The sequence below is a fragment of the Phyllobates terribilis genome, unplaced genomic scaffold, assembly GCF_046119375.1.
Source record: "Phyllobates terribilis strain yellow unplaced genomic scaffold, ASM4611937v1 Scaffold_12__6_contigs__length_324123572, whole genome shotgun sequence".
Classification (NCBI taxonomy): domain Eukaryota; kingdom Metazoa; phylum Chordata; class Amphibia; order Anura; family Dendrobatidae; genus Phyllobates; species Phyllobates terribilis.
Window position 1 is genome coordinate 304,937,838 of NW_027362772.1, and position 23,494 is coordinate 304,961,331.

Here is a 23,494-nt window from a genome sequence, read left to right on the forward strand (position 1 = left end):
GAATATGAGTGGGGCTTAAAATGCAAGAATATGCTTCAAATTGTGTCAACATCGAGGCAAAAATATGAGAGAACCCTTTTAACAATAGGCATCTATTAATTTTAAATTAACCCAGTAATCTGACGAATTTTAGTGACAGGAAAAGACCATCTTAGAACCCTCACCTTCTTGGCAGAAAAGACCCTCGGAGCAAATCTTGCAGCTGCCCCTGTGTCCTTGCCCAGGTTGGTCGTTGTAGGTCCCAGCAGGGCATGGATAGGCATGAGAATTTCGAGTGCCTATAGGACAATAAAAACCTGCAGGACACAGAGAAACTTCTCCTGGAGGCCGAGACATTCCCTCCAAACAGAAGAAGCCTGCAGATACACAACACTAAATCACTATCTAATGCATTACAGATGGTTCACTCAGAAGATACCAGGCTGACCTGCAGGGCAGAGGGTGCAGTCACTCTGCTGAAGGAGGCCTTCCTGCTCTGAGAAAGTGCCAGCTGGGCACGGGGTCTTGGCGGAGCCATCATTACAAAAATATCCTGAATGGAGAATAATTCATATCATATAAGAAATAAGGAGTCACTTCATACACCACATGATGGCTCAGACATATACTGCAGTGCTGCACGCACTATACTGCTAGTGGAAATACTATGTATGAACACAGTGACTGCACCAGCAGAATAGTGAGTGCAGCTCTGGAGTATAATACAGGATGTAACTCAGGATCAGTAATGTAATGTATGTACACAGTGACTGCACCAGCAGAATAGTGAGTGCAGTTCTGGGGTATAATACAGGAAGTAACTCAGGATCAGTAATGTAATGTATGTACACAGTGACTGCACCAGCAGAATAGTGAGTGCAGCTCTGGAGTATAATACAGGATGTAACTCAGGATCAGTAATGTAATGTATGTACACACTGACTGCACCAGCAGAATAGTGAGTGCAGCTCTGGAGTATAATACAGGATGTAACTCAGGATCAGTAATGTAATGTATGTACACAGTGACTGCACCAGCAGAATAGTAAGTGCAGCTCTGGAGTATAATACAGGATGTAACTCAGGATCAGTAATGTAATGTATGTACACAGTGACTGCACCAGCAGAATAGTGAGTGCAGCTCTGGAGTATAATACAGGATGTAACTCAGGATCAGTAATGTAATGTATGTACACAGTGACTGCACCAGCAGAATAGTGAGTGCAGCTCTGGAGTATAATACAGGATGTAACTCAGGATCAGTAATGTAATGTATGTACACAGTGACTGCACCAGCAGAATAGTGAGTGCAGCTCTGGAGTATAATACAGGATGTAACTCAGGATCAGTAATGTAATGTATGTACACAGTGACTGCACCAGCAGAATAGTGAGTGCAGCTCTGGAGTATAATACAGGAGGTAACTCAGGATCAGTAATGTATGTACACAGTGACTCCACCAGCAGAATAGTGAGTGCAGCTCAGGAGTATAATACAGGATGTAACTCAGGATCAGTAATGTAATATATGTACACAGTGACTGCACCAGCAGAATAGTGAGTGCAGCTCTGGAGTATAATACAGGAGGTAACTCAGGATCAGTAATGTAATGTATGTACACAGTGACTGCACCAGCAGAATAGTGAGTGCAGCTCTGGAGTATAATACAGGATGTAACTCAGGATCAGTAATGTAATGTATCTACACAGTGACTGCACCAGCAGAATAGTGAGTGCAGCTCTGGAGTATAATACAGGATGTAACTCAGGATCAGTAATGTAATGTATCTACACAGTGACTGCACCAGCAGAATAGTGAGTGCAGCTCTGGAGTATAATACAGGATGTAACTCAGGATCAGTAATGTAATGTATCTATACAGTGACTGCACCAGCAGAATAGTGAGTGCAGCTCTGGAGTATAATACAGGAGGTAACTCAGGATCAGTAATGTAATATATGTACACAGTGACTGCACCAGCAGAATAGTGAGTGCAGCTCTGGAGGATAATACAGGATGTAACTCAGGATCAGTACAGGATCAGTAATGTATGTACACAGTGACTACACCAGCAGAATAGTGAGTGCAGCTCTGGAGTATAATACAGGAGGTAACTCAGGATCAGTAATGTAATGTATGTGCACAGTGACTGCACCAGCAGAATAGTGAGTGCAGCTCTGGAGTATAATACAGGATGTAACTGAGGATCAGTAATGTATGTACACAGTGACAGCACCAGCAGAATAGTGAGTGCAGCTCTGGAGTATAATACAGGAGGTAACTCAGGATCAGTAATGTAATGTATGTGCACAGTGACTGCACCAGCAGAATAGTGAGTGCAGCTCTGGAGTATAATACAGGAGGTAACTCAGGATCAGTAATGTAATGTATGTGCACAGTGACTGCACCAGCAGAATAGTGAGTGCAGCTCTGGAGTATAATACAGGATGTAACTCAGGATCAGTAATCTAATGTATGTACACAGTGACTGCACCAGCAGAATAGTGAGTGCAGCTCTGGAGGATAATACAGGATGTAACTGAGGATCAGTAATGTAATGTATGTACACAGTGACTGCACCAGCAGAAAAGTGAGTGCAGCTCTGGAGTATAATTCAGAGGTAGCTCTATACACATTACTTTTCAGCATCACTTTGTACAATAATATTTGGGTTATAATATTATATTTCTAGTCTGTTTACAGTGAAGCAGTGCAATGACAGGAAACTTACATTAATATTAATGACCTTGATAGCAGATTTAATAAGTTTTAGGTCATATAGCTGGACTCCTGCTGAACACGTAACAGGTTGAGTTTCTCTTTCCAATAACATTTAATGGTGGAAGTATAGTTCGCTAATTAGCCGGTAGCACAATTAGTGGTCACTCCACTTCAGGCGCTAACCCAGCGAGATCTTACTGACAATTATAATGCACCATACCGAGTCTCCAAGGTCACATCTTGTGTATCATTAATTTCACCCATATAATATACTATCTGCCACTTTATTCCAGAGGGTATACATGGCACTGTGTTTATAATAATGGCGTTTTATAAATCTAACATTATTGCATACATTACAGTGCCATATTGTGCATATAAAATGCCTTACAGTTACAAATATGATATATGCATCATAAAGTGAACACATAATGGGGATGAGCAGTGTCTAATATAACTTTACCATGAAAAAAAGGAAATAAAAGTAGCATAAGGTACTGAATGACAGTACCATACAATGCTCACATAACAGTGCAATAAATGAGCATACACACAAGTCATAGCCACACAACTGTGCCACGAAGTGCCCTTATAATGCCACCACTCATACAGTACAGTGGAAAGGAATAATACTATATAATGAGAATGTGATATGACCATGTAACGCCTTCATTATAGCGTGATACCTGGGGGGCAGAGCTTGCACACTAATTGCTCTTCTGTAGTCACATAGTGCCCGGGGTGGCAGGTGACTGGCAGGTCAGTAGATTGATGAGGGTCCTCTACATCGAGGGTTGGGGGACAGTTACTACAAATGCAAGAACTTATCTGTCCGCTGCCATCCTTCAGAAATCCAGTGGGTGAAATGACTGTATGAATTGTCCCAGCAAAGGGACAATAACTACCTGGAAAATGACAAGAATGAAACTGGAGAGATGGTGGTCACAGATTACAGATCATTAACCTCTTCCCAAAATACAGAAGATCCCTCCAGACAGAAATCAGCCCTCGTTAAAGAGGTTTCTCTTTGATGAAAAGTTTGCAGATTTCTAATAAATGTAGGTACAGATTTATCAATACCATCTAATTCTTACAAAGTGCAAACTTAGGCTAGACCGTCCTAAAACGCGCCAGGTTTATCCCAGTGGTTCTTGATACATATGGCATATAGTAAGACTGTCTAGTATAAGTTTACACCATCAATTATTTGGCTTATTTTGTGGCAGAAATCTGCACCAAAATTTGAGCGCATTATTTGACCCCCGTTTGGAACAAGGTGCAGAGAATGTTTAAAACACCTGAACATGGTGCAGGTCATGAAAGACAGTTTTAGGGGCAAATTACACCAGAAATCTGGCACATTTGGCTTGATAAACATGTCCCATTATGTTTTCATTCTTTAAGATCTCTGTTTGCAAAGAAAAAATTTTTTTTTTAAGAGATTGAAAGTGAAATACTGTGTGACATGATGATAAGAACCATAAGAATAATACAAATATTAACAAGGTACATAACTTTAGGGAGATCACAAGTTTCCTTTAATATGAGGAATAACAAGTAGATGAACTGAAGTGCTCAGCCTTGCCAAGGGTGCACAATGTGCTGGGTTTGAACAGTCATTTTGTGCTGACAGACACCCTTTCATTTCCACTTTAAAAATGGTGGGTGCTAATAATAAATTTGATGCATTTTTAGATTCCTATTAAAAAAGTTGCTGAAACGGACACAGAGAACAAACAACTGATATTTAATAAAATCACAGAAAAGTAATGATATTGAGTTGCGAGCGTTCATTCAGCTTTGCCACCGCTAGCAGAATAATTAGCATACACTAAAACACAATTATATAGGCTAAAACACAGTTAAAAATTGATTAAGGGAACCCTCTGAGCCATTCCAAATAAAGATGATGTCATCAATGAAGCGGCGCCATAGGACCAGGTCGTCCCGCAGTGTGAACCCGGGTAGATGGTATGATGTTCCCACTCCCCCCCCATATAGAGGTTGACATAACTTGGGGCGAACCTGGTCTTCATGGCGGTCCCCCACAACTGGCAATAGACATCATTATTGTACCAAAAATGATTGTGTGACAGTATGAACAGTATACTTTCAATTATAAATTCATTTTGTCATGGTTGATATCTTCCACATGCTGTAAGAAAATATTGTGCTATTCCGCAGCCCTTTTCATGTGCAACGTATCTAATACAGGACTGTGCTAAATACGCAGTGAGTCATACTATGGACAATTGCTTTCTGATGATTATCTATTCATTTTATGTATTAGTATTCATGTACAAATGGCAATACTGAGGTCTAACCCTGTAGGGTGTTATTAACAATATGATCATTTATTTTGGCATATAATCAAGCGACATTTTGTACACCAAACAGGTTACATTTTTATAAGCCTATCACTATTATAATATCTAGTCACATAACCTGTTTGTTTTTTTGTATTTGCTTATGTGGGCTCCTGTGTTGTTGGGCCCCCAATATAACTGTGTTTTAGTGTATGCGACTTATACTGCTAGCGGTGGCAAAACTGAATGAACCCTCACAACTGAATATCATTGCTTCACTTTTCTGTCATTTTATTAAATATCGGTTGCTTGTTCTATCAGTGTCCATTTGATCAGCTTTGTAATAGGTGTTGTGAGGCAGTGACTGGGATCGTATACGAGGGACGTTATATATCCGCCAGAATGTGCACAGAGACCTATTAAATCCATTGGAGTGTATTGCAGTCATAGACACACCTGCTTCTGCAATGCAGGAATGAAGGTGAGCAATGACCTGGTCAGGCTATCCGGCTAAGGTAGATTAGTAAAACCCAGCAGGGCCTTCATTTCTTGGAGGAGGTCACAGGAGGCAGTGGGACGGCCTCCTCCCTTCAACCCGGGTTTTCCAGTGGCTCTTGCCACAGGTCCTTTAAAAACGTCGAGAGGCCCGGGACAAGGTTCACTCCACGTTGAGGAAGATGGGACCGGAGGACAACGTGGAAGCCTTCCTGACCATTTATGAGCGCACAGCAGAGTGGAGAAAACCTACCAGCCGGCCAGTGGGCAGAAGTGGTGGCTTCGTTTTTCGTCGGCGATGCCCAGAAGGCCTACTTTGACCTCAGTCGGGAGGATGCCCAGGACTACCAGAGGCTCAAAGGTGAGATCCTTGCCCAACTGGGGGTCAATACATAATACGTGAGGGCTCAGCGTGTATTTTCATGGGCCTATGTGGAGACCCGACCCGCCCGGTCTCAGGCTTATGACCTTCTGCAGCTGGTAAAGAGGTAGCTCCAGCCTGAGACTTTGGCTCCAGCCCAGATGGTGGAGAGGGTGGTGGTTGACCAGCTGGTGAGGACTCTGCCGGCAGCTATCCAACATTGGGTGGGGCAAGGGGACCCCGGCACACTCGACCAGTTGACCAGGCCGCCGGGTCTCAATGTATGCCCAGATCGTCTGCACGGCGAGTGCCGACCCCCGGACAGTGAACCCCAACTGTGCCAGGTACTGGTTAATGGGTACCCCACAGAGGCCCTCCTAGATTCGGGGAGCCTTGTGACTTTGGTACATGGGTCGCTGGTGGCAGGAGACAACCCCAGTGGACGGACAGTCGGGGTTGTGTGTATCCATGGGGACCTCCGAGAGTACCCAACCGCGGAGGTAGTTTTGTCCACGCCATGTGGAGACATAAAACATGTTGTGAGGGTGGTAAAAACTCTTCCCAATGGGACTATGTTGGGAAGAGACTTGCCCCTGTTCTGGACTCTGTGGAAAAACAAAATCCACTCTCCCCCCCGGTAAAAGTTATTATGGGCGCTGTACCCGAAGAACCCGAGTCACGGGTACCTGCCGTAGGGGTGTCCAACCTAGGGACAGAGTGTGACCCCGATAGGTTTCCCCTAGAGGTGCTGGCAGAAGAGGTCGAGGAGACCCCATCGATCCCCGAGCTGGAAGTGTCCCGGGACACGTTTGGGACAGCTCAGCTACAGGATCCCACCCTGACTCAGGCGCGGGAAAGGGTGTTAGAGGTAAATGGCGTAGCTCAACAGCCCGATGCAGATACTGTGTTTCCACGCATGGTGGTCAACGGTGAGTTGCTCTATAGGGTAGACAAAATCAGGGACGAGGTCGTGGAACAGTTAGTGGTACCTCAGTCGTACCGTTGGGCAGTTCTGGAGATGACACTCACCTACTGGGTGGACACTTAGGGGGTAAAAAGACGCAAGAGCGTATCTTGCAGGGGTTCTTTTAGCCGGGGATTTACACGGAGGTCCAAAAGTACTGCGAATCCTGTCCCGAATGTCAGCTGACCACACCCACCGCAAGCTTCCGCAGCCCATTGGTACCTCTGCCAGTGATAGAGGTACATTTTGAATGGATTGCAATGGACTTGGTAGGGCCCATTGTAAAATCCGCTCGTGGTCACCAACATATACTTGTGGTCATCGACTATGCCACCCGGTACCCGGAGGCTATACCGCTATGCCACACCTCGGCGAAACTGATTGTACGGGAGCTGTTTGCCATGTTCTGTCGCCTTGGGCTACATAAGGAGATCCTGACGGATCAAGGGACCCCTTTTATGTCCAAGGTGACCAGGGAACTGTGCAAACTGCTGAGAATAAAACAATTGCGCACCTCGGTGTACCACCCTGAGACCGACGGGCTAGTAGAACAGTTCAATAAAACCCTCAAGTCCATGTTAAAAAAGGTGGTTTCTAAGGACGGAAGGGATTGGGACATGTTGCTACCCTATTTGATGTTCGCCGTCCGTGAGGTACCCCAGGCTTCCACAGGGTTCTCTTCCTTTGAGTTATTGTACGGCAGACACCCTATGGGTCTGTTGGACGTAGCCAAAGAGACGTGGGAACAAGAGCCGACTCCACATAGGGGTATAATTGAACACGTGGCTAGTATGCAGGACCGGATCGCGGCGGTCATGCCCATCGTGAAAGAACATCTGTTAGATGCCCAGGCAGCCCAGAGGCGCACATATAATAAAAGAGCCACGGTCAGGTCTTTTAACAAGGGTGATCGGGTGTTAGTCCTGGTACCCACAGCCGAGAGTAAGCTCATGGCCAAGTGGCAAGGGCCATATGAGGTTCGAGAAAAGGTGGGGGAGGTAAATTACCGGGTGTATCAGCCCGAAAGGAGGAAATCTGAGCAGTTTTATCATGTAAACCTGCTAAAACCTTGGAAAGATCGAGAGTGTTTAGTTACAGACTTCACTCCGGGCATGCTGTCAGAGAGTTCTCTACCATCAGCCAGGAAAGCGTCCGGGGGAGAGGTCAGGATAAGTGATGCTCTCACTAAACAGCGGCGACGGGAGGCTCGCTCGCTGGTGCAGAGGAATAACGACGTGTTCTCAGAGCTACCGGGTAGGACTACGGTTCTCCAACATGACATTGTCACCGAACCTGGCGTAAGGGTACGAATGAGACCGTACCGGGTACCAGAGGCCCAGAGGCAAGCCATCACGGCTGAGGTAAAACAAATGCTTCAGCTAGGCGTCATAGAGGAATCACGGAGTGAGTGGGCGAGCCCCATCGTACTGATTCCGAAACCAGACGGATCGTTTAGCTTCCGTAACGATTTCCGGAAATTAAATGAAGTGTCGAAGTTTGACCTTTATCCAATGCCCAGGGTGGATGAGCTGATTAAGAGACTGGGGCAGGCCCAGTACTTTACCACGCTCGATCTCACCAAGCAGGTACCTCTCATGGAATCAGCAAAAGAAAGACCGCCTTCATAACTCCGGAAGGTCTATATCACTATGTGGTCTTACCTTTTGGGTTACATGGGGCCCCGGCTACATTCCAGAGGCTGATGAACATAGTGCTCAAGCCTCATCAGGAGTACGCATCCGCGTATCTAGATGATATTATCATCTTTAGCACCGACTGGTATACGCACCTATCCCAGGTACAAGCGGTGCTGGATTCTCTCAAAGCCATGGGGATAACGGCAAACCCAAAAAAATGTGCGATAGGGCTAGAGGAAGCCCGATATTTGGGGTATGTGATTGGCCGAGGAGTTAGCAAGCCCCAAATGAATAAAGTTGAGGCCATTAAAAACTGGCCTAAACCGTCAAGTACAAAACAGATGAGGGCGTTCCTTGGCATCCTTGGGTATTACCGCCGGTTTATACCTAATTTTGCTGGGAGAACGGCGGCCCTGACCGATCTCTTGAAAGGAAAAAAATCGGTAATGGTTCGGTGGAACCCTCAGGCAGAAGAAGCTTTTCAGTCCATGAAGTTGGCCCTGTGTGGACAGCCGGTCCTCATCAGCCCCAACTTCAAGGAAACCTTCATTGTACAGACAGATGCCTCGGAGGTAGGCCTCGGGGCGGTATTGTCACAAAAAGTGAATGGCGAAGAGCACCCGGTCACCTACTTGAGTAGAAAGCTTATCCCGGCAGAGAAAAACTATAGCGTGGTAGAGAAGGAGTGTTTGGCTATTATGTGGGCCTTTGAATCGCTACGTTATTATTTACTCGGGCGTCAGTTCCGCTTGGTGACGGACTACTCACCCCTGGTATGGATGAGGAACGCCAAAGAGAGGAATGCGCGAGTCACCAAGTGGTTCCTGTCACTGAAAAATTTCAGTTTCTCTGTGGAACATCGCCCTGGGAAGTCACAGGCAAATGTGGATGCCCTGTCCCGGGCACCCTGTATGGTGACAAATGTTCAACCCCACAAGTTTGAACAGAGGGGGGGGATATGTGAGGCAGTGACTGGGATCATATACGAGGGATGTTATATATCCCCCAGAATGTGCACAGAGACCTATTAAATCCATTGGAGTGCATTGCAGTCACAGACACAGCTGTGGCTGCATTGACCTGGTCAGGCTATCTGGCTAGGCAGATTAAGTAAAACCCGGCAGGGCCTTCATTTCTTGGAGGAGGCTACAGGAAGGCAGTGGGGCGGCCTCCTCCCGCCAACCCGGGTTTTCCAGTGGCTCTTGCCACAGGTCCTTTAAAAACCCTGCATTAAGGATTAGTGTTGTTCAGTGTTAGGACCTGCTAGGAACGTAGCAGGAAAGCTTGGCAGGTGTAACGGGCCTGGGAGGCGGAACCTCTGAGCAACTATACAAGGGGGCGGTCCTTGTAAGGAAGCGGGTGGCTCCCAGGGAAGACGGGCAGGTAGTCACGGCAAGTGACAGGGACAGTCTCTGGGTAAAAGGGCAGGTAGTCACGGCAAGTGACAGGGACAGTCTCTGGGTAGAAGGGCAGGTAGTCACGGCAAGTGGCAGGGACAGTTTCTGGGTAGAAGGACGGGTACTCACGGCAAGTGACAGGGACAGTCTCTGGGTAGAAGGACAGCAAGCAGGAGACTGGTGAGCGCTCCCAGGTGAGCGGGCAAGAGTCTCTGGACAGGCAGGTGGTCACGGCAAGTGACGGCAGAGCCTCCAGGTAGGCTAGCAGGCAGGTAGCAGGTGAGCGCTCCCAGGTGAGCAGGCAAGAGTCTCTGGACAGGCAGGTGGTCACGGCAAGTGACGGCGGAGCCTCCAGGTAGGCTAGCAGGCAGGTAGCAGATGAGCGCTCCCAGGTGAGCAGACAAGAGTCTCTGGACAGGCAGGTGGTCACGGCAAGTGACGGCGGAGCCTCCAAGCAGGCTAGCAGGCAGGTAGCAGATGAGCGCTCCCAGGTGAGCGGACAAGAGTCTCTGGACAGGCAGGTGGTCACGGCAAGTGACGGCGGAGCCTCCAGGCAGGCTAGCAGGCAGGTAGCAGATGAGCGCTCCCAGGTGAGCGGGCAGGCTGGTCCATAGACAGACTGACAGGTGTCGGAAGGCAGACCGTCGGACCGCAGGCTTGCAAGCAGGTAAACGGATATCAGGCAGGTATCAAGCAGGAATCTGACAGGTGACTGGCAGGTAACTGGTAACGGGACCTGAGGGCTGAAGCAGAGTGAAGGCTTTGCAACAACATTGCTCGGGCACCTCTATTTTGGAGGAGGTGCCTTATATATGGTGAGGTCCTCCGGCCATTGGCCGGGGACTCCTTAGGACGGCGCGCGCGGCCCCTTTAAGAGAGGGGGAGCGCGCGCGCGTGCCCTAAGCACAGTGGCCGGGAAGCAGCGCGCGCTGCCAGCAGAGCGGGAGGAGGACGCCGGGCACGGAGTGGAGAGGTGAGGGGAACAGCGTCCCTGCCTAGCAGGAGGCAGGGACGCCGACGCTACAGTACCCCCCCCCTTTAGGCCCCCCCTTTTTTAGGCCAGACAGAAATTTATCAAGGATGAGAGGGGCATGGATGTTCTCCCGGGGCTCCCACGTTCTCTCCTCAGGACCAAACCCCTTCCAATCTACCAGAAAAAAGGTTTTTCCTCTTACCCTTTTGGTGGCCAGAATGTTCTCTACCTCAAACTCGTTTTCAGCGGAAACCGGAGCAGGAGGCGTACCTATAGACTTGGAAAAAGAGTTAAGTACCACGGGTTTGAGGAGAGATACATGGAAGGAGTTAGGGATCCGCAAGTTGGCCGGGAGTTTCAATTTATAGGCCACTGGGTTGATTTGTTTGATAACTTCTAGTGGGCCGATGAACCGAGGCCCTAACTTGTAGGAAGGAATCTTGAGCCGGACATACTTGGACGAGAGCCAGACTTTATCTCCAGGACGGAATTGTGGAGGATCCAGGCGTTTTTTGTCAGCGTGTTTCTTCATCCGCTCGGACGACTGAAGGAGTGCGGATCGGGTACTCTCCCAAATGGAGGAAAATTTGCTAACGAGAGATTCCGCAGCCGGATTGTCCACCGAGGTGGAGACGGGAAATGGGATCCGAGGATGCTGACCGAAGACTACAAAAAACGGGGATCTGGAGGAAGATTCGCTCTCGTGATTATTGTAAGAGAATTCGGCCCATGGCAGGAGATCCACCCAGTCTGAATGGTGGGTATTAACGAAGTGCCGGAGGTAACTGGTCAGGATCTGATTGATCCGCTCCACCTGACCATTGGACTGTGGGTGGTATGCGGAGGAGAAGTCCAGGGTGACGTCTAGCAGCTTACATGTGGCTCTCCAGAAGCGTGAGGTGAACTGAACCCCACGATCCGACACGATGTGGAGGGGCAGGCCATGGAGACGGAAGATGTGGCGGATAAAGTCTTTAGCCAGCTCGGGTGCAGACGGGAGGCCTGGCAGGGGAATGAAATGAGCCATTTTGGAAAAGCGGTCAGCGACCACCCAAATGACCGTACAACCGGCAGAGACAGGGAGATCTGTTATGAAGTCCATAGCTATATGCTGCCAGGGGGCAGCAGGTACTGGAAGAGGAAGGAGGCGACCGGCTGGTAGGTGTCTCGGAACCTTGTTGCGGGCGCAGGACACACAGGCAGAAACAAAGTCTATTATGTCCTTGTGCAGGGTAGGCCACCAGTAGTGCCGGGTGATAAGCTGGAGGGTCTTTCTCTGACCGGCATGGCCAGCAAGCTTAGACGAGTGACCCCAGTGTAGGATCTTCTCCCGATCAGGTACCGTTACGAACGTCTTACCGGGAGGGAGATGATTTAGACTCACGGGGGCCACCTGCATTACTCTGGCGGGATCGATGATGTGTTTAGGTTCCTCCTCAAGATCAGACACCAGGAAGGATCGGGACAAGGCGTCAGCTTTGATGTTTTTGTCAGCCGGGCGAAAATGAAGAACAAAATCAAAGCGAGCAAAAAGCAAGGACCACCGGGCTTGGCGCGGGTTAAGTCTCTGGGCACTCTGGAGGTAAGCCAAGTTCTTGTGGTCCGTGTAAATTATTACCAGGTGAAGAGCCCCCTCGAGCAGGTAACGCCACTCCTCCAATGCCAGCTTAATGGCCAATAATTCTCGGTCTCCTATAGAATAGTTGCGCTCGGAAGAGGAGAAGAGTTTGGAGAAGAAGCCGCAAGTTACCATTCTCCCGGAAGACGATTTTTGGGTAAGTACCGCTCCGGCTCCAGAGGAGGAGGCGTCAACTTCCAGGAAGAATTGCTTGTTGCCGCCCGGGCGATGCAGCACCGGGGCGGAAGAGAAAGCCTGTTTTAAGGAAAGAAAGGCCTCCTCAGCTTCGGGCGGCCATTCTCTGGGATTAGTGCCCTTACGGGTGAGCGCAGAGATTGGGGCAGTCCGGGAAGAGAAGTGCGGTATGAAGAGGCGGTAGTAGTTAGCGAAGCCCAGGAACCGCTGAATAGCCTTCAACCCCTCTGGACGAGGCCACTTCTCGATGGCAGACAGTTTCTCAGGATCCATTCGTAGGCCGGTCTGAGAAATTATGTAGCCCAAAAACGGAAGCGAGGTCTGCTCAAAGAGGCACTTCTCATATTTAGCGTAGAGGTGGTTCTGCCTGAGCCTGAGCAGAACCTGACGAACATCCCTCCGGTGTGTGGGGAGATCCGGAGAGAAGACCAAGATGTCGTCCAGGTACACCACTACGCAGGAATAGAGAAGGTCCCGGAAGATGTTATTGACTAACTCTTGAAAGACGGCGGGAGCGTTACAGAGACCGAAGGGCATTACCAGGTATTCATAGTGGCCGTCCCGGGTGTTGAATGCCGTCTTCCATTCATCCCCCTGACGGATACGGACCAGGTTATACGCCCCACGGAGGTCCAGCTTGGTGAAGATTCTAGCCCCCCTCAGACAGTCAAATAATTCCGGAATGAGCGGAAGGGGGTATTTATTCTTCACCGTGATCTCTATACAGGGACGGAGTGAGCCATCCTTCTTTTTGACGAAGAAGAAGCCTGCTCCCGCCGGGGAAGTAGATTTCCGGGCCAGATTCTCCTCAATATATTCTGACATGGATCGGGTCTCAGCAGCGGACAAAGGGTAAATGCGCCCACGGGGAGGAGTAGCGCCGGGCATCAGGTCGATTGGGCAGTCATATGGTCTATGAGGGGGTAATGTCCCTGCCTCCTTTTTATTAAAGACGTCCGCATACGACCAATAAGGAGCCGGAAGACCAGGTAGATTGGCTGGAGTAGGAGAAGGACGGACAGGATGGACGGGAACTAAACAAGTCTTATGGCAGTCCTGTCCCCAGCGAAGGACTTCTCCGGTCTGCCAATCTAGCACGGGTGCATGTTTCTGAAGCCAAGGTAGGCCTAGCAATAGAGCGTGAGAGAGTCCAGGCAGAACATGAAAGAAGATGCTCTCAGAGTGCAGCATTCCCACCTGCAGGGTTATGGATTCGGTGATGAGTTGGATGGGATGTGGTAAGAGGCCCCCATCCACGGCAGCGACAGATAAGGGTACGGCTAGAGGTTTGGTGGGAATGTGGTATTTCTCTACCAGAGACTGAGAAATGAGATTTCCGGCAGCTCCAGAGTCAAGTTGGGCTAGTTCAAAATAACGGTTCTCCCCGCAGATGATAGAGACCGACAGCAACAGGGATGGAGAGGGTTTAGTCTTGTCTAGGACGACCTCTCTGAGCGATCCTAGACACAGGCGTTTCCCGACCTCTCCGGGCAGGAACGGATCCGGTGCTCCTTACTGCCACAGTAGAAGCAGCTCCCCTCGGCACGGCGTAACTCTTGACGGGTTTTGACCATCTTGGTCTGGTCGACCTGCATAGGCTCGGGTGAGTGCGCCTAGGGAGTAGCAGGAGAAGGGACAGGTTTCTGAAAGATAGGGGCTAGACGTGGAAACCTCCTCTCACGGGTGACCTCTTTGGCGCGTTCCTGGAACCGGATGTCAATCCGGGTGGCAAGAGTTATTAAGTCGTCGAGAGTGGTAGGTATGTCCCGACCAGCGAGTTCATCTTTAATACGGCCGGACAGACCCTCCCAAAAGACAGACACCAGGGCGTCGTTATCCCAGGCCAGCTCCGAAGCAAGGGTACGGAACCGTATGGCATATTGGCCCACGGTGAGATTTCCTTGATGGAGACGTAGCAGAGATGATGCGGATGAGGTCTTCCGTCCGGGTTCGTCGAAGACTTTCCGGAAAGCCGTGAGAAAGGCTGGCAGGTTGGACACCAGGGGTCTCCTCTCTCCCATAGAGGATTTAGCCAAGCCAGTGCCTCCCCCGTGAGATGGGACATGATGAAGGCTACTTTGGCCCGGTCGGAGATAAACTGGTGGGACAGGAGTTCAAAATGCAGGGTGCATTGGTTTATGAAGCCTCGAGCTTGAGCGGGGTCGCCTCCGAAGCGAGGAGGTGCAGAAAGCCGGGGTCCGGGGCAGGATGCCATGGTATTGGTGGGCAGCGGCGCTGCCGGGCTGCGAGTCATGACACTAGCGGTGGTTGCTGGTGGAGCAGTCAGAGTGTCCAGGCGAGAGTTGACATTCCGCAGATGACACAGGATGGACTCCTGTTGGGACCTCTGACGGGACAGTTCATGACATAGGTCCGAGAGCGAGGGAGCTTGGGTGCCACCGGGTTCCATGGCCCGAGCAAACTGTAACGGGTCTGGGAGGCGGAACCTCTGAGCAACTATACAAGGGGGCGGTCCTTGTAAGGAAGCGGGTGGCTCCCAGGGAAGACGGGCAGGTAGTCACGGCAAGTGACAGGGACAGTCTCTGGGTAAAAGGGCAGGTAGTCACGGCAAGTGACAGGGACAGTCTCTGGGTAGAAGGGCAGGTAGTCACGGCAAGTGACAGGGACAGTCTCTGGGTAGAAGGACGGGTACTCACGGCAAGTGACAGGGACAGTCTCTGGGTAGAAGGACAGCAGGCAGGTAGCAGGTGAGCGCTCCCAGGTGAGCAGGCAAGAGTCTCTGGACAGGCAGGTGGTCACGGCAAGTGACGGCAGAGCCTCCAGGTAGGCTAGCAGGCAGGTAGCAGATGAGCGCTCCCAGGTGAGCAGGCAGGCTGGTCCATAGACAGACTGACAGGTGTCGGAAGGCAGACCGTCGGACCGCAGGCTTGCAAGCAGGTAAACGGATATCAGGCAGGTATCAAGCAGGAATCTGACAGGTGACTGGCAGGTAACTGGTAACGGGACCTGAGGGCTGAAGCAGAGTGAAGGCTTTGCAACAACATTGCTCGGGCACCTCCATTTTGGAGGAGGTGCCTTATATATGGTGAGGTCCTCCGGCCATTGGCCGGGGACTCCTTAGGACGGCGCGCGCGGCCCCTTTAAGAGAGGGGGAGCGCGCGCGCGCGCGCCCTAAGCACAGTGGCCGGGAAGCAGCGCGCGCTGCCAGCAGAGCGGGAGGAGGACGCCGGGCACGGAGTGGAGAGGTGAGGGGAACAGCGGGCCTGTGTGTAGCTGAACCTACGCCTGGGAAGGCTCTGCACCCATCACGCTCTGAGCAGTCCGGAGCGGCCGTTGCCCACGGCAAGCGTTGCTACGGACTTATGTTAACCCGGCTGCGAACCGGAGAACTTTCTGTTTACCCATAAGTTGCTGAATAAAAGCTGTTTATGTTGGACTTGCTTGGGTCACTGCCTCAGTTACTGCACCGTGTGAACACCGCCGCCTTACAGTGTGTACTTATAGTTCTTTTAGCGCAGTGGCAATTTGTCTTTGTCTACTATCTCTGTTTTCATATACACCTACAGGGGTGTATGTTTCTACTTGCTGCTTTAACGTTTGGTTTCTTGAGGATCGAGTACACGCGGGTGCTATTGTAATAATATAGACTGCATTTTTAGATTCTCCAAGGATGAGCACAGCCGTTCTTTTTTGGAGCAGATCAATAATACATTTGTTTAAAATAATTTGCACCAAAATTAAAAAAAAAAATTCACGCAGCAAAACTTTGATGTTTATACCCTGTGCCTCATCAATGGAATTCGACATTTTTTTCTGCCACAATCAATAAGTGGGCATGGTTTAGTGCGAAAGGAGCTGGCTTTGGGTGAAGTGAGTGACTTATGCCAAAATTTACTGCAAAAGAGTGCAATCAATAAGTGGTGTAAAATTAGAAAAAAGTACCTAAAGCTGCGCCTCACCATCCAGCATGAGCCTCTGCGATGAATTAGAAATATCAGACTGTCTAGTCCGGACAGGTTTAGTAAATCTGCCCCCATGTGCTATTATAAGGGACGTGTGCAGCACTCAGGAGTCCCGCGCTCTGGCTATTACAGGCCATGTTGGGTTTCATCCGCTTAGTTACACTCTATCCTCTTTGCCTTTGTGCAGTCAATGCTATGAGCGGTGGGAGTTCTCCATTATGAAGGGTTTAGCGTAAGCCCCCTCTCCACCATCACGCAGCGGCCGGTGACTTCAGCAGAGCAGGGGTTAAGCGCAGTACCTGCTGCTCGTCAGATCCCAGGAAATCTCTTTAATGAGGACGTCTCTGCTCCGCTCATCATTTTTCCCTTCCTGACAGTTTGTGCCTCTCTGAAGGTACGCTTCATTATTTAATGAGAGGGCCTAATTATCGCCTTATTTATCTCCCTGCCTAGCTCAGTAATCGCTTCATTTTCTCGTTACATTGTTCCAGAATGGAGTGAAAACAAATCCTAAAAGAGTCCTAGACCTCGCTGTGTCAGGTTATTTACTGGTAATGAAGGCTCCTGACACCACCATCGCATGAGAGCCGCACGCTCCAGGCCTGGGTCACATCATCTCTGCTCATCTTCACTCGGGAACAAGGTGATGCCTTGTATATGTCCTAACAACTGGACTCGGGCGGTAATGCCAGCTCCCTAATTTGCCAATGGGAACGTTAGTAACTATGTTATATAGAACTAGTGGCCTTCAAAAACTCCTTACACCTGCTATTATATTTCTTTGGTGCGTTCATTACGGCCTTACTTGAGCGCTATATTGGGCAGCAACTAGGATCAGTGACTCCAGTTGAGTCACTGATCCTAGTTGCTGGGACCCGTTGAAGCCTCCGGAAGGGAGCGAAACGGCCGTCGTCCTCTCTCTCACTTCCCCGCACACCCTCAGGGATCTCCGTCCTATGCCGCTAGCTAACATGTACCGTGAGTACAAATAAAGGACATCTCTGGAACTATTGATGACTGCTACCTTTATTTTTGCTTTTGCACCATTTGACTCCAGTTTAGCTGCATTGTCTGTTGGAGTCTATGGTAGTCCGAAATCCATCTTCTGCCTTGTGGCTTAGACTGCTACCACACTTTACACTTTACAGAAATAATTATAAATTATGAGCTGCACTATTAGTTAACTATATAGCCGCCAACCACAGACCAAGGGAATGAACATTTGCAGTCATACCATCATTTTTTGGGACATTCCACAAGATAAAACTGCCCTTATTGCTTTTCATATAGGGTGTCAGGCTGCTTGTTCATAGCAACTAGTCTGTTAAAGATCCCTCCGGTCTACAGCTCAGGGGGGATATGGCGCTGCAGGACGGCCTCATTTATAAAAATAAATCATGACTGAGAAAGTAAATATCCCTATAACAATATGGAAGCTTTGTGCCACCAGGGCTGTAACTACAACCGGGGCACTGCCCTGGGGCCCCAACCACCCAAGGGGCCCCAAACTGATGGTAAAAAAAATTTCCAAACATATTCACTGAATATTTAACTTCTAAAACTTGCATCATAAACAACAAAATCTATTAAAGGTCTTGCGGAACGTGGTGAAGCCTGTGTGCTGTATACAACAATGCGTAGCAGGCTTCACCATGTTCAGCACAACCTCTAGTGATTGAAATGTTGAGGGGCCCCACTATGAAGTTTTGCCCCGGGGCCCCGAAGTTTATAGTTACGGCACTGTGTGCCACCTCATCATAAGGAAAAATAATTAAATGAAATAAAGGATAGAAAAAAAAAAAAAGACTCTCAGACACAGGGGATACCTGGCAGACAAGGCAGACATGTCGATGAGCTCCAAGTAGAGAAGAATCCAGGGGGGCAGTCAGCGCAGCGAGTGCGATTCTCTGCCGGCTCCTGTCCTGGAGGACACAGCTGGAATGAAAGAACCATCACTAAGGATTGGACAGCCCCACAGACCTCTACTGTTTCCTGTGCTTTTTTGGATTTTAATATTAGGAAAGTGTATGCATATTTTTAATTAGTTTAATTTGAGTTCCTGACAGTTTACAAGATCTCTGTTTGCTTTCAGGGAATCTGACACATTTTACTGCCATTGTAGCCAAACATAAATTAAGAAAATTCTCAGTTTTAGGTTTTGGGATGCAATGTTTCCATTCCCTGACAGCAGATATGGTGCAAACTGGAACACCTCAACATTTTTCATAAATCCAGAGTAACATTTGCATTTATCATACGCAGATTTTGCTTAAGACTGAACCCTCCTAGAGATGTAGCAGCTGTCGGATGGACCACAGCCATGCTGCGCTAATAGCAGAGCGGCCGCAGCGCTTTACGGTATTAGCATAGCACGGCTGTGATCAATCACTCTGAATGGTGTATGAGCGCTACACTAATGTCGTAGCTGACCGTTGCCTGTCAAGTTAGCAAGCTTTCGAGACAACTCAGGTCTCTTCTTCAGGCTAATAATTATTAGCCTGAAGAAGAGACCTGAGTTGTCTCGAAAGCTTGCTATGTTTACCATCTTTTCAGTTAGCCATTAAAAGGTATCAACCACTGAGGACTCTCAGATTCCAATATTGTTCTATCTACTGGCTAACACGGTATAAATATTCTTTACTACGTTTTTAGAAATCCCAATGCACTTATTAAAATACAACTACGAACCTTCCAATCTCGACCGTCAGGACACACAAATCCATCAGGACAAGGGAGACAGTGCAGCTCGCCTTCCCTGGAGTAATAGCCGGGGTGGCAGGGATTTAATAGACCTGAAGTGGGATCGCAGGAGTAGCCAGATGGGCACGGTCTGCAGGTGCGGCCTGAGTCCAAATTAATGAGACCCAGTGGGCAGTCCTATGGGAAAAGCAAAGGTGGCAGTGAGTCAGAGAACAGAATGTAGTACACATGAAATCCCATATGGTCTTCATCTTACCTGACAATCTATTAGGGCGCTCTTCCCTGGATCGGGGTTCACTGTACCCGCTGGGCATGGTCTTAATGCAGCAGAGCCTCCTGGGCAGCTAGAAAACACAAGACATTATTAGAGATGCTCTTTTATAAAAGCTATATAAAATCTTACACATTCACCCCTGCTGCGTTGATGGTACCTTCTTCTAGGACTCTTATACACTGTGGAATTTCCTCATCATAAAATCAGCAGCAAAATCCACATCGGCATAAACCGCTAAAAATTTTGTTGTGAAAATTTGGGGCTTTGCAGCGTTTCACCTTCTGGCATTGCAAACATAGATTGACATGCTGCAGATTTCACTCTGCAGAGCCATTGATTTTAAGCTGCAGATTTTATCTGTGGTTTGTGGATAGCTTTGTAAATCTGTAACACTCAGTGTATTTTCTGCATGCAAATGAAAATCTGTTTTGTGTAGGGAAAACGCCCCGAGAGTGGTGCAATCTAATAAAAATCGACAGCACTTCTGCAACAATCTACACGTCACATATCCGCAGAATGTAGATGAGATTTCGCTACCATTGGCTTCTCAAATCAGCAGCAAATCCAACCTTCATATAAAATCAGAGGCATACGGAGGTACTATAGGTCCCCATAGAAGTCCACGGTGACTAACACTATAACAATGGGAGTTTGGGAGCCTTGACGTGAATTATTAGGAATATGGAGTCAGAATGAGCGTATTGCCCCCCGCTATGTAATCAGAAATACTTTTACTCCATAAACCTTAATTTAACATTTTTTGCTGTAATGGAAGGCGGTGGAGTGGGCAGGATATTAGCGCGTCTTGTCATCTGAGCTACTTTACACATAATTACTGTGATACTAGATAAACGTATATATCTGCTGTACTCGGCAGCAGCACGTCCCCCCGGGCGCTTCCCATTATACGCATGTAAAAATGTAGGACAGATAAAATGAGAAATAAATGGGGAAAAAAAATAATCCTTCCCTCCAAGATGATTTCACGTAATCAATATCACAAGATGTCCCAGTGACCTCCGAGATATATTGTATCCATCAATCACAGATCGTGTGATTTACACCGAGAAATCCAGAAAATATGAATGAGACAAAGGGAATTTTATTAATGGAACAGAATAATATGTCAGGTTTGTGGGGTCTCTGGGGACGCTTCTCCTGCAGCTGGAGTCAAACGCAAGCGTCAAACCGAGTAACGCTGAATACTAAAATATCAGCAAGATCAATGGAAGGAGCGGTGCGATAATATGGGACACATCACGTCGTGGCATGATTGAATGGGAGCAGTTTAATACCGCAGGCAAGCTTGTAATAACCAGGCAAACTAGGCACATGTCTAGGGCAGCACAGCTATACCATCCCTAAATATATCATAAAACCCAGCATTAATGCAATTAGCAAGACATAGGAGTAATGAGTTTTATTGCACACTTGTCTATAGGTTTAATGTGGTATTGTAGCTCTCCGCCATTCACTATAAAGGTGCTGAGCTGCAATACAATCCCCGATCTGTGAACAGGGACGGAGCAGCTTATGGGACAGACCATGCATGTTTTGCTAATCCTGAGTAACCCCTTTAGTCCAAAGTGAAAAATAACCCAGCAATTTAGACTATACTTGGACTTACAGGGGATCCGGTGCTGCTCACTTCAGCCCAAGACGTTATGACCCCATACACCTGCCGAGTAGCATGCACCATGGCTGGTATTGTCCTTATGTCCTGTGCATTAGAATAGGACGTATGCGTATTGGTGCTGTTACTGGAAGAAGGCGACCATGTTTTTCTAACATCTTTAAGTTGAGCTGGAAGTGGTCTCCTGCAGAGTAGATCCATACAGTCATTGACTAGTGGCTCATTGAGTGGCACCTTGGGTAGTCACGTAGTCATTTAATATCTGCATTCCCATGTACTATTTCATATTCGAACAGTGTTGACAGCATCTTAAAGTTTTATTTCCGTCTTCATAGATGGATATTGTCGTATAGTGCTTGTAAACATAAGCACTTTTTGCAATTTACTGCTTATAAAAATTTGCAGCCATTCTTGAAATATTCACACTTTTCTTTTGTTTACAGCTAGTTGCTTAGGAGACCGACCACCGCTGCTGTTTATCTTGTAATAAATGAACAGAACCTGGCTGGGATTAGGAGGTAGCAGTGCACTCCAGCGATCCCAGAAAGGTTCAAAACATTGCTGACAAGCTCAACAGAAAGAAGCTTGTAAGCGCTGTGCATGTTCCGCTGTCCAGCAGTAGTGGTCGGTCTCCAAAGCGACTAGCTGTAAACAAAAAGAACAGAAAAGTATTAATACTTCCAAACCAGATGAAAATTGTAATAAGGAGTAAATTGCTAAATTGCTTGTTTTTACAAGCATTATCCAACAATACCCATTTATGAGAATGGGAATATCCCTTTAAGTCTATTAGAAACTGCAACAAAGTAACCAATCCAGGGGCGGACATATCATTTGAGCAGCCGCATAGGGGCCCAAGAGGTCAGGGGCCCATTTTGACCTCCAAAGCAGGTGATATTGTGCATTATAATGAGCTATTGGCCCATAAATTGTTCTTGCACAGGGGACATTTTCAGGCTGTGTTTACCAGTGAATCAATCAATATAAACAGTAAACTGTACACCTAGGTGCACACATGATATTTGTGAGTACACAGCAGTATGCAGCCCCAAGGCAGTATGCAGCCCCAAGGCACAGCAGTATGCAGCCCCAAGGCACAGCAGTATGCAGCCCCACGGCACAGCAATATCCCATGAACTCTTACATTATGATGAAAATGTGAATAAGCATTGAGGATGGTTAGAAAGAACAGATTTTCTTGCGGAGAATGTATTTGGAAAAAAAATGGAAGTAGCCAATTCTTTATATAAAACATAAATTATCTACACACTTTCCACTTACTAAAATCCAGGGGGGCACTCCCAGCAGCTGCCAGAGGAGAAGTGCGTGCCTGCCGGGCAGTCCAGGTGACAGTCACAATTGGGATGGTACCCAGTGGATTGACACCGAACACCTAAGGAACAAAGAGAGGCGTCTTCCATCTTAATATTACTGAGGATATGTCACGTAGAGGCGTCTATAAATCTCATTACCTGCCTCATTCCTCTCTGTCTCATTATACCTCATTTCTTCAAACCTCCCACCAATTGTCCCCGCTCTCCTCGCCATTCATTTCCATTTTATTCTCTATAGTAAATCCATCATTCCCGAAGATTTATGGATTTTAATATTGGTCATGCCACAGGCTGTGCCACTCATTACTGTCCTCAGGGAATTCTACAAACCTCCTTTGGGAGCCAAAGTAAATTTCACACATGAATGAGATATATCTCTTTTCCTTTAGTCTGGACGCTGTGATTCTTACAATGTAACAGGTTTTGGCATGTGGAATTGAGAGAATAAAATAAAAAAAATATATATATCTATTTGCTTCATTTGCATGAGATATACAATACACACAAACAGTTATTGTCCTACATGTAACAGTAATGTAAGAAATGAACAATGACGCTGCAGATACAATGCAGCAATTAATTACATGCAATAAAGAAGACACTGATTGCTACATGGAAACCATCAAAAAGAAGGGTAGTTTCTGAAAACAGTTCTGATATTACTTATATTCTATAATGAATTCTATGCAATAAAAAGGTATTCTATCTTGTAAAGAGAGGATATGTTATCCCGTCATAAGGGGTGGGGGGTCCGTTCTCTGGGGTCCCCAGTCATCCTGAGAATACCGCTAGTACTGGTGAAGGAGGGAGTGGTCTGGGACCCCTACAGAGCCTAAGACTAATGGGGGCACAGAGACAATTAAGAATTGCATTCCCTTATAAGTCTTGCCCGCACTGCAGCTCCTCGGCCAGAAGGGATCAGATTAAGCTGTGATGTGTATATAAATGAAGATTAACACCATTTCTGGTCCTTATATAACTCAAAT